Below are 15280 nucleotides of genomic sequence, written 5' to 3'. Positions count from 1 at the left end.
GATTCTACATGAATCTCAACATTATGGATGAGGAAACAAAGGATCAGAATGAATGCAAGAAATAAATCTCAAACCCACAGCTTTTTATCTCACTGTTGTCTTGCTAGGGGGATACAGAACCAAAGTCTAAGAGCTCCTGTTTTCTAATGAAGGATTATTTCAAATATGGGAGTAGGCATATCTATGTGAGACCTGATAAAACAAATTCTTTAAAATCTTAGAAAAAGGGAGGGTTATTAAAGAGTTATCCACATCACATTTTTAAAGTAAGATGATCTAGAATTTTTAAATCTGTACTCAGTTTGTTTATGAAGGCAGCAAATTTTAATTCATGTACTATCCCATTATTTTTAGATTTTACAAGATCTAACACAAAGAAATAATGAAGATTTGCACTATTCAGAGATACATGAAGGGAAAGTAAGGAAATAATGGAGATTTGCACTATTTGGGAATACATGAAGGGAAAAATGTTCTCTGAGCAAATTCCATCTCAAAGATATATAGCTACTGGTTGGACTGTTAGTCTTACAACATTAAGTGCAAATGACAGAAATTTGGTTAATATGTTTTTAACTTTTGCTTTCTGTCTTCATGTTTATTTAGAAAGAACATTTGTTAGTCTGTCAATATGTTAGTCATAAAATAAACTAAAAATATCCTTTTTCTACAAAGTTTCCACTCAAAAGCAAGGAACTAAAATACACCTAGCATTTTGTTTTGCACAAAAGTCATGGCCCTATATAAAGTACTGCTAAAATTCTGCGTAGTACCATTCCTAACATGGATTTTTTTAACTCTAATTTTAGTGCAGCAAAAGTCTTCCATAGCAATAAGATATTGCATTATATAGGTCATTTGCATAATACATTTGGAAACTAATAGTGCCACATATTTTCAAAAAAAGATAATCATTTTCCCACATCCCTATAGCCACTTTCTAATGTTATACAATACTTCAGATTTCTGTTACTTATAAAGGGTCTATTACTTACAAGACTCATGTCCTTGTGAAATAAGAGCCTTCTTATTCTAGATCATAAAATTTTGTTCATTCTTCTAATGCCTTAGACATTAGACTCCTGAACCAAACTTCCTTGGAATTAAAAATAGGAAAAATTATAACAGCAATGCAATGAAATAATTTGGCTAAAAGCTCTTTGGTTTATTTTCTGTGTTTTTCTGAATAAATACAAAATTGTCATGTATGGCAGAAAATGAAAGATAATGAGACAAATAAAAGTCAAAATATACAATAAATTCTGAAAAACAGACACAAAATTTGAAAGATTCATTTTGCCAAATCACCTACTCACTTACCAATCTCAACCACATATGAAATATCAAGGATTGAAAATATTCTGGGGATGCTTGGGTGGCTCAGTTGGTTGAGGGTCTGACTCTTGATTTCAGCTCAGGTCATAATCCCAGGGGTCATAGGATGGAGCCCTGCTTTGGGTTCCACATTGAGCATGGAGCCGGCTTAAGATTCTCTCTCTCTCCCTCTGCCCCTCTCCTCCACTTGCTCTCTCTCAAATAAAAACAAGAAAAGAAAAATATTCCAAATGAACCATTTTATCATTTCAACTAAATTATTGCTCAAACCAATTATTATAACCCAAATCAAGAACCATGATGATAATGCAGAAGTAGTACACTAGCTCTAGGAACAGGAACTATTCATTACTTGAATCTGGGGTAATGAGACACTTGATATACATAGTATTTTTTTCACTAGTATTTGGTCAAACCAAGGGGCTTTTTAGAAGAAATATGCTTATTTCTAATTTATGGCATAAGTACCTAAGACAGACTCAAATTTGGTAGTAAAACTATTGCAGCTTATAAATACAGCTGCTAATGAGTAGTCCTTGGGCATCATAAATCATAACTTGTAGACAAAGCCAGTGTTCTCCATGCAAAAGCCCTTCCTGGACACTTCACTGAGAAGCTTCTACTCTAGGAAGCTTGATGAATATAAGCTGAAGAATATCAGCACTTATAATGGAAATAGATGTAAAACCCATGCAACCACAATGATTAGACTGCTTGTCCTTTTTAGAGAATCATTAAAATCACTGTAATCTTAACAGCCACAAAATGAGCCTCTTAGCATTTGGAACTTTCTCACATGCCTGAACTCTGTGCTTCCAGCTAGGCTCAGAAGGTAATATCTGGTTATATGAAAATAACGAGCACAGTGATTTAAACAAGAAAAGAGCATTTAATGCTACATATTAAAAGACCACTATCTTTGGTTTCCTATTAGCACCACCAAGAAGACAAATTTTCTAATTAGGCTCTGGACTGTAAGAACAGTTTCTGGTAAGAGGTAACTTTAGACTGCATAAATGGAATACAAAGTTAAAGATTTTCTGAATTCTTATAGGGAAAGCCAGGGAATTGCTGAGAGCAGGGACACAACAAATACCATCACCGTTTTAGGACTGTGTGCATAGAACTGGCATGTATAATCTAGATTCACTCAAGCTAAAATAACGAGGAGCCTCTACAAGTTTCCCTTCTGTGTATTTTAAGTCTTTAGTCTTTAGGTATGACATAAGTAGGTATAAAAATTACAGAGAGGTGAACACGGTATCATGTTGTCCCTGCCTGGGACATAGCACCTCCCCTTGTATGCCACTCCCAGCACCCAGAAATCTTGGAGCCTTTTCCTGTGTAACACAATCACTAGAAGATGAGGGTAGAAGTAAAATTGCCCTGTGGTTTTTGCTTGTTTTTATCAGGCTACTTAAGGGAATATTCTTCCCAGTGGACACATTTTCTGGGCAAGAAAATTACCTACATTCCTTTCAGAGAGAAAAAGAGAGAAAGAACCAAAATTACAGAGCCAAGTAATCACCGTCCTGAGGGAATTGTTGTTTGTCAACCTCCCAATTGTTCATCTGCACAGGTGAAAGCTGAGAGACTCACTCCACTTTCAACTGTGGCAAGAGTATATCTTTGGCAGCTTTTAAATTATCAATGCTGTATACATACTTGGTGTCATTTTAGTCTTTCCCTTCAAAAATCTGTCAGGTCTGTCTTGCTTGAAGGCTACAGATTTAAGAGGAAGACAGGAGGAAGAAAGAGAAATAAAAGAATAATAGAACCCCAGCTTTCTCTTCTATTGCTTTCTGTTCTTCCATTCCCCTGCAGCCAGGCATGTAAGACCTATGTCATAAGAGTTCTAGAAAAATCTAAAAAATTCTGCGCAAAGTGCTTAATACTTGAAAGAAGACAAAGATATCCTCAGATAATTTTCAAACAGGCAATGGATAAAACAGGTATGATATTTATAAAAATCCTACTTACATTAAATATATATATGATATTATGTATATATGATATTATGGTCAGGTGGAATCAATATTAAAAGCATCAGAAAAGTTTGGGAGGGGTTGAGGTTTAAGAGAAGCTGTGTGTAGGATAGGGTTTTGATAGGAGCTATAAAGTAGTAAAGCTGGAAGTTTGGGCTTGATGGAAAAATGTGAGTAAAGGAATAGAGGAGAAAGAAGGCAGAATGGTTTTGAGGAAATAGTCATGATGGAAACACCATCAGAGCAATACATACAGTAAAATATTAAGCCAAAAAGACGTTGTAACCAGTATTTGAGTGACACAAAAAGAAGCCTATATATAATACAGTAATTGAGAAGTCATTGGAGGAATTTTATCAGAGGAACAAGACAATTGAAGCTGAACCTTAAGGCATGAACTGATTATAATGTATGGCCTGGATTATAGAGCAGGGAGAGAAAGCAAGGACTCCAGTGGAGGTCACATAGATCAAACAGGATAGTAGCATAATTACAAAAACGTAACAAGATGCACAAGTCAAATGTATCTGACTTCTGGAATTGGTTTGAATGTAGAAAGCAAAGGAGAGTGTGGAAACAAAGGTGATGCCCAGGTTTTGAACCTGGTTTACTATAAGAAAGCTAGTGGAAAGAGGAAGAAAAAATATGTAAAATGAAAACAAGTTCAGTTCTTGATATGTTGATATTAAGGAACTTTCAAAACAAACAGTTGGAAAGGTCAAGTGTGCAGGTTTGAACTTTAGAAACAAAGTCTGGACCAATCTTATAGTTATGAGAATTATATGCTTAGAAGTGGTAGGTAGTAGATATAGAAATGGATGAATTTCTCATAAGATAGAGAATACAGAGCGACAATACAGGAAGACGAATAATAGAACCTGGGTCAGGCATACATTCAGGAGTTGGGAAGAGAATAAAGCAGCAAAGAAGAAAATGGATGTCCAAAATGCAGGAGGAAAAAGAAAAAAGGTGAAGAGACTCCATATTCTTTTTTTAAAAAAGATTTATGTATTTTGGGAAGAGTGCAAGTGAGGGAGGGGCAGAAAGAGGGGGACATAGGATCAAAACCAAGCTCGGCGCTGACAGCAGAGCCCTACGTGGGGCTTGAACTCACGAACCACGAGACCATGACCTGAGCTCAAATGACTGAGACGCCCAGGTGCCCCAAGACTCCATGTTTCTCATGTACGTGGGACTCAATATTGAGGACAAATTGGTAGTGTTCTAATCTTAAGAAAACAAAAATAATTGATGAACTAATGAAGACTCTCAGAAGAACAAATCAAGATCAGAGGCACCAAACACTTCCACACATACAGAAGTAACATGTGCATGTTTCCCTAAGTCTTGCAGGTATTTGGTCTTCGGCCAGTAATATGTTCAAAGAATTTTGGAATACTATTTTTATTAGATATTTGCTCCTTTTCTTCATTTGTCATTAGCAATCCCCAGGACATATGGCTGAAGATGCGTAAAGGCATGGTAAAGAGAGTGCTGTGGAATATAACACAATGTACTCGTTTCATTTTTCTTTCTTCAGGAGAAGGTAGTAAGTAACAGATGAAATGGCTTAAAACATTAGAAACTAACATGAAAGACATTTACCATTAGACGGATAAGCAATAGAACAGTTGATGTGAATTTAAGTTTTCTGCTTAAAAATACAAAGCTGCAGCTCTAGGGAGGAGTTCTCATAGATCAGATTTCAATATTTGTCCTTCTCTACAAACTCAGAGGTACTGTAGGATGCAGCTGAGCCTCAATGAGACCTGTGATTCTAGGACCCACCAGAAACATTCAAAAGCACAGGACCAAATAAAAAAAAATTTTTTTAAGGTGCAAACTTGATTTTAACACTCCATGGACCAATTACCTGTGTCTCCTTACAGTACTAGCCAATGTTTGAGGTAACTTTTCTGATAAAGCTGCAGAGATACGCCCAGGCTTTTGACTTTGGTAAGAGAGAAAGACTTGTAATTAGCATCAACAAGCTTTTGGTAAAACCCTGGAGGACATCATTATGGTGGCATTGTTTGTAAAGTATGATTTAAATCCACCTAAGAAGATTTACACAGGGCTTGAAGAACTTCTAATTATTTATAACATGCAAAAAGCACAGCTACTTGTGAAAATATATTAACACAAAATTGAGCGATGCATTAGGCTGGAACCCTGCAATTTTACAGTCAAAAAAGGGGAAATAAATAGTCTGTTGTAGAAAAAGGAACAGAAACACTTATAAAAATGGGCAAGGGGAGACTGGGTGGCTCAGTTAAGGGACCAACTCGATTTTGGCTCAGATCATGGCCTCGACGTTTCTGAAATCGAGCCCTGAATTGGATTCCTTGCAGACAACAAGACTGCTTGGGAGTCTCTTTGCATCCAGCACCCTCCACAGGCCACACACACACACACACACACACACACACACACACACTGTCTCTCTCTCTCTCTCTCAAAATAAGTAAAACCTAAAAAAAAAAGAAGTGTGCAAAATTATTCTATCCTTGAGAAACCAGCAGGAATAATAAAAATTTGTTTTATCATTTTTTAAATGTTTATCCATTTTTGAGAGAGAGAAAGCACACGCATGCAAGGGAGGGGCAGACAGAGAGAGAGAGGGAGAGAGAGAGAATCCCAAGCAGAGAGAGACAGAGAGAGAGAGAAACAGGCTCTGTGCTGTCAGTGGGGCTCAATCTTGTGAACTGACTGAATCACCCAAGCTCCTCTCATTTTTAAATATTTCTTTATTTATTTTTGAAAAATAGTTTAATTTTAAAAGCCTGCCATCCCCTAAAGGAAAGTCACTTTGCAATAACCAACCAGCTTTCTTGCCAGTGTAACTTTCTTGTTCCTGCTCTTTGCTGACTATAAAAGGCTTTTATTTTGTAGAGTTCCTTGGAGCTCCTTTCTATCTGCTAGATTGCATGCTTTCCTATTAAGTCAATTTTTGCTCAGATAAACTCATAAGATTTCATAAGCCTCAGTTCATCTTTTAACAGCTCTGATGTGAGAAGAGAGAACTGAAGGATACCCCTAAGAGCCCCCAGAACATTGAGCAACAAGGTGGCAGAATCTGCTGAACCAGAACCTGCTGAACCTCTTTGTCAATGCATCTGAAGTGGTGGGAAGTCACTGCCAGATCCTAGTTTTTGCTTTATGGACTTTCAGACTTTATTTGGGAATTTCTTTTTTTTTTTTTTTTCCTGGACTGGATCCAGGAACCAGCTAGAGTCAGACTGGGTCTGACTTAGAAACTGAATGGAGTCTTGGGTCAGATTGTGTCCAGGGTGAGGCCTCAGGTGAGTAACATTTTGTTTTAAGGTGGAAAAGTAGGATAATATTACCAAAGATAATTTTGAATTACAGTGGCCACAGTGGAGAACTTTAACCATCTTAGGTAAGCTTGTCCGTTTATGAGGTACCCTAGAGAATAACGGGTCTTAGCCAGACACTTGACTTTTAAAGGGTAGAGGAAAAATAATTTTTCCTCCTCTACAGTTTCTAGTAACCAGGGTGAGATGTTCTGGGATGTTCTATTTGACTAGAGCCTGTAGATGTGATCCTGGGAAAACTGGCAGAAGCTGGCAAAGGGTGAATTCTTAAGTCAGTTCTTCCAGACCTTTATCTGTGGTGCTTGGTCAAGAGAGGATAATAAAGCTTCATGCTGACTCTTCCTTTCCAAATTCAGATTGGCAAGATAAAACATTTGTAAGAATTAGATCTTTAAATTGTGACTGATCAATTTGCTTTTGGGTACCCATTGGTTATCAGTCCTTTCTATTTTAGGGACAGCTATTGCCTCCTTGTTTGTCTCATTCAGTATCCTGAGAACTTGGCTTGGCAGCCATTAGGTGGGGGTCCCCAAAATATGACCAGACAGAAATGTAGGTTGTTCTCTTGTGGGTAGGGCTGAGTCATATCCTAGAGTTGGATATTAATGTCCACCACCACTGCTACCTCTTCCTTCCAGCTTAAAAACAAAGAAACAAACAAACAAACAAAAAAATAACAAAAGAAAGCAAAAAACTGGCTAATGCAAGCCATTGCTGCTGTGGCTGTGCAGAGATACCCACTGAGGCCATAAATTGAATGGATGGCCACCAGTTGCATGCAGGATATGGGAAAGCTCTGCTGTGCCAGTGGTATGCTAGAAAATATTTAACAGCAGTCTCTCTAGAAAAAAAAAGAAATCCCTGATGTGTAGTAATTTTTTTGTCTTGTGGCATAAATACTCCTACCTTGGCAGATGTTATGCCACTAACATGATATAACTGAATGCAGAATTGGAAAGATATAAACACGATCAGCTTCTGTGAGCAGCACAAGACAGCCCCAGCTCATGACTTACTTCTGCTGTGCAGTTTCATTTGTCTTCAGGAATTGGGAACTTTTGGGCTCTGAATAGTATTACATTGACAGAAAAACTGAACTAGGATTGTTGCACAGGTTCTCCTAGACTAACTTAAGGCCTACAATGAATTACAATGACAGAACTAACAACTATTAAAAATATAATTACAAACTTTCTAGATAGTTCTCCAGGTTTGGTGTAGAAAATCAAACCAGGAAAAAAAGAAAAAAGAAAAAATCCCAACAACAACAGCAATAGCAACAAAAGCTCTACCTTCTTACAGGCAAAGTAGAAATTCAAAGGCCTCTTCATTACTGTGGATGCATGAGGCTGAGATGCACATCTGAGAATAAACTAAATGGAACACCAACACATGTTTCTACCATCTCCTCAGTGCCATCAACCTCCCAGGAAGAGAGGAAAATCACTGGAGGTTCCTACCTGAGCCTGATCCCATCATCGGTGCCTCTTCTGAGGACTTCGTCTTATCAGCTATTCATGATTTCTCATTCTTGGCCCTAACTAAATGCATCTTACTTTTGTATCTACTTAGGAGCATACATATTTTTTTCTGGCATCCTTGATTTAATCTTGGGGAAGGAAAACTTTAATATTCATCAATAGATAAAGGAAAATAAAAGGAGAGAAGGACCTAATCTCTTTATAGCTTACGTATATCTACACAATGCCATTAGGTCTTTCAAGAGACTCAGACTTGTTTTCTGTGTTCCCAGAAAAAAACAGGTAGAAACTGGCAATTGTGTATGATTTCCACCATATTGGGATATAAGATGAAGAAAGATGTGGCTCTGTAGATATGTAAAATTAACAGTTGACACAGAAATCATTCATCCAATGAATGGGAAAAGTTATTTAATAAACACATGTTAGTTATATAATAAGCTTAATAAACAAAGAGTTTCATAGATCAAAATAAATACTTTGACTCAGAAATGTAAAAGGAAGAGAAATATACCAATTAAGAAATATATTACCTGTCAGTCTTGGCTTTTACTTTGTATTATAACTACATCCAACCTGTTCTCGACTGCTAACTGAGCTTTAGCTGTGTCCAGAGTTAAGTTTTGCAGCATAGCAATGGTATCCTATAGTCTCTAGCATCCTCATCTTTGATAGATAAATTCTGTTCCTGTCTCACCTTGAGCAATCTCTATTCATCAACATTATCTAACTGAACAGACATGATAATATTGCCAGTAGAATATTTGCATAGAGTATGTAAGAAGTAAGCTTGTGTAATCCTATACATTTTATTAGTTTGTAAATAATAATAAAGCCACATATAACCATTAATATACTTCACAAGCTCCTTGAGGGCAAGGGCTGCTGTTGTGGCTTTTTCACAGACACACCTCCAGTGAGCACATTATATAACTTAGAGAATACCAAATGTTCCATATAATGACTACTGATTGACACTTCTTGGAGCTGAAGTATTATTCAAAATACTCATCCCTGAAATAAACATGTTTCATCTGGGATGAGATAAACCTCTTTACAGTCATCATAATGTTTCCCACTCTGGTCTGAAGATGGGAGTCAACTAAGGGAGATTTTTAAAATACAGTTTCTGGCTTATTGATTCAGTATTTATAGGGATTGGCCCTGGGAATCTGCATTTAACAAGTGCCCCAGTGATTGTTATGATCTGGTGAGTTTAGGAAACACTGCCTTGTCAAACTGGCTCACCATAACAAAGCCAAGTGGAGGACTCCAAAGGAAAGAGGAAAAACCAGAGCCAGAAAGCCTACTCAAGCATGACAGACCTGGTTGAATCTTGACAACAGAGTAGAAACCAACAGCCAGAAGAGAGCTCTTGATTCTCAAGGAGCAATGATGCAGATATAGATCACCATTGTCGTGTATGAACTGCCTATTTTTATACACATTGTTATGTTGAAGGTTTATGCCACAAATTTGGTTCTCTTCATTTCTACCCTAATTCACATAGCTATGCTTGTATCATCTATGGTGTTTAGTATGTTCCTTTCTGTAGTCTAGGTGCTCATAAATGGTCAACTGTTGACCATTTGACCAATGATCAAAATCTGCTCAAGTGTCTGTAAAACTCAGAATACACACCACCTCAGAGCCACAGCATGACTCCAGAAGTATAACCATTATCCCTTACATTCTGGAAGCTTTATTTATTTCTGCTGACTACTGAATCAGACATGTTCTAAACTTTAGACTTTTTGTGCAGCTTCCTAGTGACAGTCATATCCCTCCAGACAAAATCATACCTGCCCTCTTCTTAATATTTATTTCATTTAAGATGTATTGCTTCCCTAATTAAAATTTAAAAGCAAATATCCTTGTAAAAATTTTGCTATGTGCATGATTTTCCAGAAAACAACGCAGTTCAGATTTGCTTATGATGTTTCTGTGAAGAGTTGTTCATCTGTACCCTTCCACAGCAGTCTTTAGGCATAAAAGCCTGTATAAGAATTCTGAATAGCAAGAGACACCAGCTATTGCTCTAAAGACTAAAGGCAACTGCTTGGCAGACCACTATTAATATTCATCACTGCTCTAGATTCCTATAATCTATATGATGGTCATCAGCATCTGACAGAAAACTGATCTGAGAAAGTCAAAATAATACAGCAATAACTACATCAACCTGATGCAGAGTGTAGGCATTCCAGGACAGGTGGTTTCAGAGCGAACGGTCCATTAAAGGAGGGAGGCAATTTGACCATGATCTAATTTTGGCTCACTGACTTTCTTGTGAGTGGTTTTCTACCTTATTGTTCTTAATGCTGATAGGGTCACTTTCCTCTCATTTGTCAGAATCACAACAAATGGGAATGAGAAGATTTTTACCTGTTTATTTGTTGATTGGCTATATCAACCTCTCTCACTAATAGGCTATCTCAAACTACAGCTGGCTGCATTTGATAATATAATCAGCAGTATGTTCCTGCCTGAAAATTGGAGAATAAACCATATGACTTGCTGCAGTCCCCTGTCTGGTATGGGAGCTTTGACAAATGTTAGGCTGTTTTATGTTTGCATTTAAAAACAAGGGAGGTAAGTGGTGTTTATTGAAAAGAATCACTTCAGAGAAGTGTAAAGTTATGTTACTCTGGGATAAATGAAGTTGATTTTAAACAGTTTGTGATTGCATAAAGAAAATGAAAAAATATGGGAAAAATTTCAAAAGTTTTCTATTTTGCCTGTGATGAACAGATAACTTAAATGAGCTAATATTTAGTCATAAGCCAACACCAATATTAAAACCAGCTTAAAAGCCATGGTCTTGATATATCATTACATCCCATCAAACCGCTCACAGCTTCTTAAGAAATATTTACTTAAATCCATAAGGAGGAAAAACATTTTAGATGTCTTAGAGAAATCTCAAGAAAAATTAAGGATCTAGCTGGTTCAATGCAAAATTTTTGAAAAACTCTTTAAAGATTATCAAATATAGTTTATAGGGTAAGATTTAGAAGCTTTCATAGAAATGATTTTAGCACATTACTATCAAGCTTCATTATCCCCAAGCTAAGAGAGAGGGCAAAGAGCTAAGCAAACAGCCCAGATGATTCATTTATGGTCTTTCCGAGTGATGGAAAATTCCCACTGAGCCTGTTAAATTCTGATCAAATTGTTGTTTGGGGAAGCAATGAGAACATTTCAATTCCAAACCACTATTCTATATTGTGGGGACATTAAATGGGAAATTTGATCTTCTGGGTTGTATATATGAAGTATTATTTAGGAGGCTAGAAATAAATGCAGCAATCTTTTTAGCAGGTTCTATCCTTTGGTCAGTTGGGATCCCATCACAAATTTAGATGCCAGGAGTAAGATGGAAAAGGTTTAACTTACTTTCCATACACAGATTAGATTTAGATGAGGGTCTCCTTCAAATCTCTGTCTTTTTTTTTCTTTCTGTGAGTGAAAGGAGAGTTTAATAGAGTAATCAGAGGCACATACAAATCATTTATCAAAGGATTGCTGAAAGGTAAAAACAAGTTATTAGTAGGAAATCTGGACAGAAGAGAAATATTGTATTGATCTTCCATGTGAAACTGTGTTCCAGAGTACCCTAAGCAAGAAAGGCATTAAGAGCTTATCTTTACACTTAATTTTGAAATATCAGGATTTGTTTGTTTTTTTACATAAAAATAAGTTAATTAGTATTTTTTAAATGGTCAAAGTAATACACTTACACATTTTTAAAAGGAAAATAATGATAAAAGTCTTCATGGAATAATTATTGTCTAAAAATTTTTTTGTTTTTGTCTAAAATATTATGCTTAGAGACTCTTACAAAATTTGGGGTATGTGACCCTTTTTCTATCTAAGTAGCATTTAATTTAGGAATATGCTTGGAATAGGAAGAATTAACCCAGATAATCTGACTGTAATGAATGAGAAATTAATTTATGCTTAAATACAATGCATTATTTTATGAAACTCTAATATTGAAGGGAAATATCAGAACCAGGGCATGTTCTAATTTATAACCGGAGTCCTAAGTGCAGGATATACATAAAAGGTGGTCCTAATTGTTAATGGTTATTGTTTCTAGAGAGTCTGCTGTGACCCTCACTTTCTCAGACATTATTGTTATGAGATACTCTCCCTAAGTGGATCATGAAAGCCTAGAATCTGCAGCGGTGTCAACATTCCTAATCTTTTGAAATATTCAGAGAAGTAAATAAATGTATACTTTATGAGAGTGTTTATACCTGATCACATCCTAATTCTTATTAACCTTTGTCAAAATAGTGATCATGGAAACCAGCAATCCTTCACCTCATCCTTGTCTTATTTTCTTTCTCCTATTCTTGTTAACATTACCTTTTCTGTGGTTGTTAAACCCATATTTAGTGTTTTTGTTAATATGTATGCTCATATGGTTCACTGTTGGTTCAAGTTTGTGCATTATATTTCTTTTCTATGTAATTTTTCTATCTCTTGTTGAGAATAACTACACCTTTATTTTTCATCTGCTTATTTTCTTCAGATCTTTTGTGTAATCCTCACATCAAACTGCAGACAATCTGTCAGTTGCATTTTTCCCCCTTGTTTCCTCACGTTCCTATCTGGCCTAATTACCTACCAAGCCCACTACTATAGAACTATTCCCTTGGAATGCCTACTTCTCTGTTCTGTATTGGATCCCTTGTTTCCTGAATTTTGTATTTTACTCTATTTTTGTTTTATTTTTCATTTTTATAGAGCATATCCTCTACTGGATTCCCATGAAGGAGTTCAGTGAAGCTCAGTATTTTTGAGAATTTTATTTCAATAAAATATCCTGCTATTATCTTCACGCTTGACTGATACTTAGGCTGGGTATAAAAGTTTGAGTGAGAACCATTTCACTCAGAATACTGAAGGTATTATTCCATTGTCTTCTAAGTTACTGATACTACTTTTGAGAAGTCTGATGCCATTGTGATTCCTAGTTCTTGGTGTGCAATTTGTTTTTTCTTTCTGAAACTTTTGAGATCATCTCTGATTCCCTGGTATTTATTTCTGGTGTTCTGACATGCCTTTAGGTACACCTTTGTGCTGAGCATGCAATGGTCCTTTTAGAATGCAGTTTTATCTTTCAGTTCTGAGAAACTTTTTTGTTTGTATTTTTGTATAATACTCCATCCATTTTCTTAGTTTTCTTTTTATACACCTCCTATTAAATGGATTTTTGATCCCCCAAACATATGCCATAAGTATTATATATCCTCTATTTTTAATCTCTTTTTTTATTCAAGGTTCTCATATTTTCAATTAGAAAAACTTTCAATTAGAAGAATGAAATATAATTAAAATTGTTACATATTGTTGGGATGAGACTAGGAAGTGTGGCAAGACAAAACATATCATTGTATGTGTCATATATACATCTTTCTAATGGTTTGACATTTTAGTAATGTAAAAGGTTATAGTTAAAAATTAGTAAAATATACTTCAAACATAAAATACCAATAAAGGGAAGTGCTTGCTACCTATTATATTATCAGTCAGAGATATGTCAGGAAAACAGAAACATTACGAGATATTTCAGGTAGGAATGTACTCAATTCAAAGAAATGGGTTCTTAAAATTATGGAAAAACTATGAAACAGATTAGATACAGCCACCCTTAGATTTCAGGAAATAAGGAAGATGTAGGAATATCAGAATACCATGATTTATGTCTGTAATGCCAAATAAATTTTCACAAGAGAATACTTGAAGTCCACTGGGAAAACCACACACCTACAGCCTGCTACAGATCACATGGTTGTTTTCCAGTCCTAAAGTAGCCATAACAGCTTTAGTTGTTCTTCTGCTTTTGGAATCTGAATCATGAAAGTAACCTTCATTGGAATTGTGTCTGCTGGCAAATATTTTGAGAGATGAGGTCCCCCAGCTTTCAGCTCCTATGTTACAGGAGGAAGTATGAGGGGAACAGTGTTGCTTTTAAAAGGTAATCTGACACTATTATGATTATGACTATTTTTTAATATTAATATTTTCCCTTTGAAATGTTACATAGTCTACACTGTCTCTGTTTTTTCTCTGTTCTTTTTTCTTTCTTTATAGCTCCTTTTGTATTACTGTCATTTATTTCCTCAAATGCCTGGTGACTCTTTTTTAGTGAAACACTAAAAACACCCAGAAGCTCTGGGTATACAGGTGGATATTGTTTCCAGGTGGATGGAGATTATTTCCAGGTGGTCTGTCAGTGTGTGCATTATGGCTGCCAAATAGATTTTATGGTGGGAACTACCAAATTCCAGTATCTTCTTCTAGGTTAGTTTGATTCTTTTATAGGTAAATCCCCAGACTTCTCAAGGGACTGGATAGCCTGAATGACAATAAGGTTGTCATTAAGAATGGTGGGATTGGTACTTCACCATGAAGTAGATAGATATTAATGTAATTTCTTTTTTAGTACCATGATTCCATTCCTACCTTCCACTTTGCTTAGTATCTTGAGATCAGAGGCTTTTTGCAGAGATACCTCTGTAGACGAGTCACCTGTATAGCTGCACAGGGCACTTTGAAGAGCCCTGTACTTTGTTTAATTCTGTACTGTGGCCATCTTGAAAATTCTTAACTTTTCAACAAGGAGTCCCACATTTTTATTTTGGACTGGGCCCCACAGGTCATTTAGCTCTTCTTGGCTTTGTTTCAGTTTCTACAAAGGCAACTCTTTGACTTCTGCAGGGACAACAGATTAGTAGTTCTTCTTCTTGTTCTGGAGACGGGAAAGAAGAAGGGAGAATGGACAGCAGGATTCCAACTGCTAAATACACAGGCTTTGTCTCTCTCCTCGCCACCCTCACAATCCCCCCAGGTGTCTGATACCTTCGAGTCCAAATCTTTCTGAGACTTTATGAGTAACCCCTTCCAGGGATACTGAATCAGACCTTCTGCTCAGTGAGTCACTCAATAACTCCATTGGCTCTCACATCCTATGGTTAGGGATACTGATATCTTCTTGTCCTATGGAAGATCAACTTTATATATCTGTTTCTTTTTTGTCTTCTTTATTACTTTAGGGATTATTTTAGAAAGCAGAACAGAAATCTCTTCTTGCTGCCACCTTGAAGCCAAAAGCTCACGTATTATTTTTACA

The sequence above is a fragment of the Acinonyx jubatus genome, chromosome A2, assembly GCF_027475565.1.
Source record: "Acinonyx jubatus isolate Ajub_Pintada_27869175 chromosome A2, VMU_Ajub_asm_v1.0, whole genome shotgun sequence".
Taxonomy (NCBI): Eukaryota; Metazoa; Chordata; class Mammalia; order Carnivora; family Felidae; genus Acinonyx; species Acinonyx jubatus.
The sequence above is the reverse complement of the archived record's forward strand: the minus strand, read 5'-3'. Positions refer to the sequence as shown.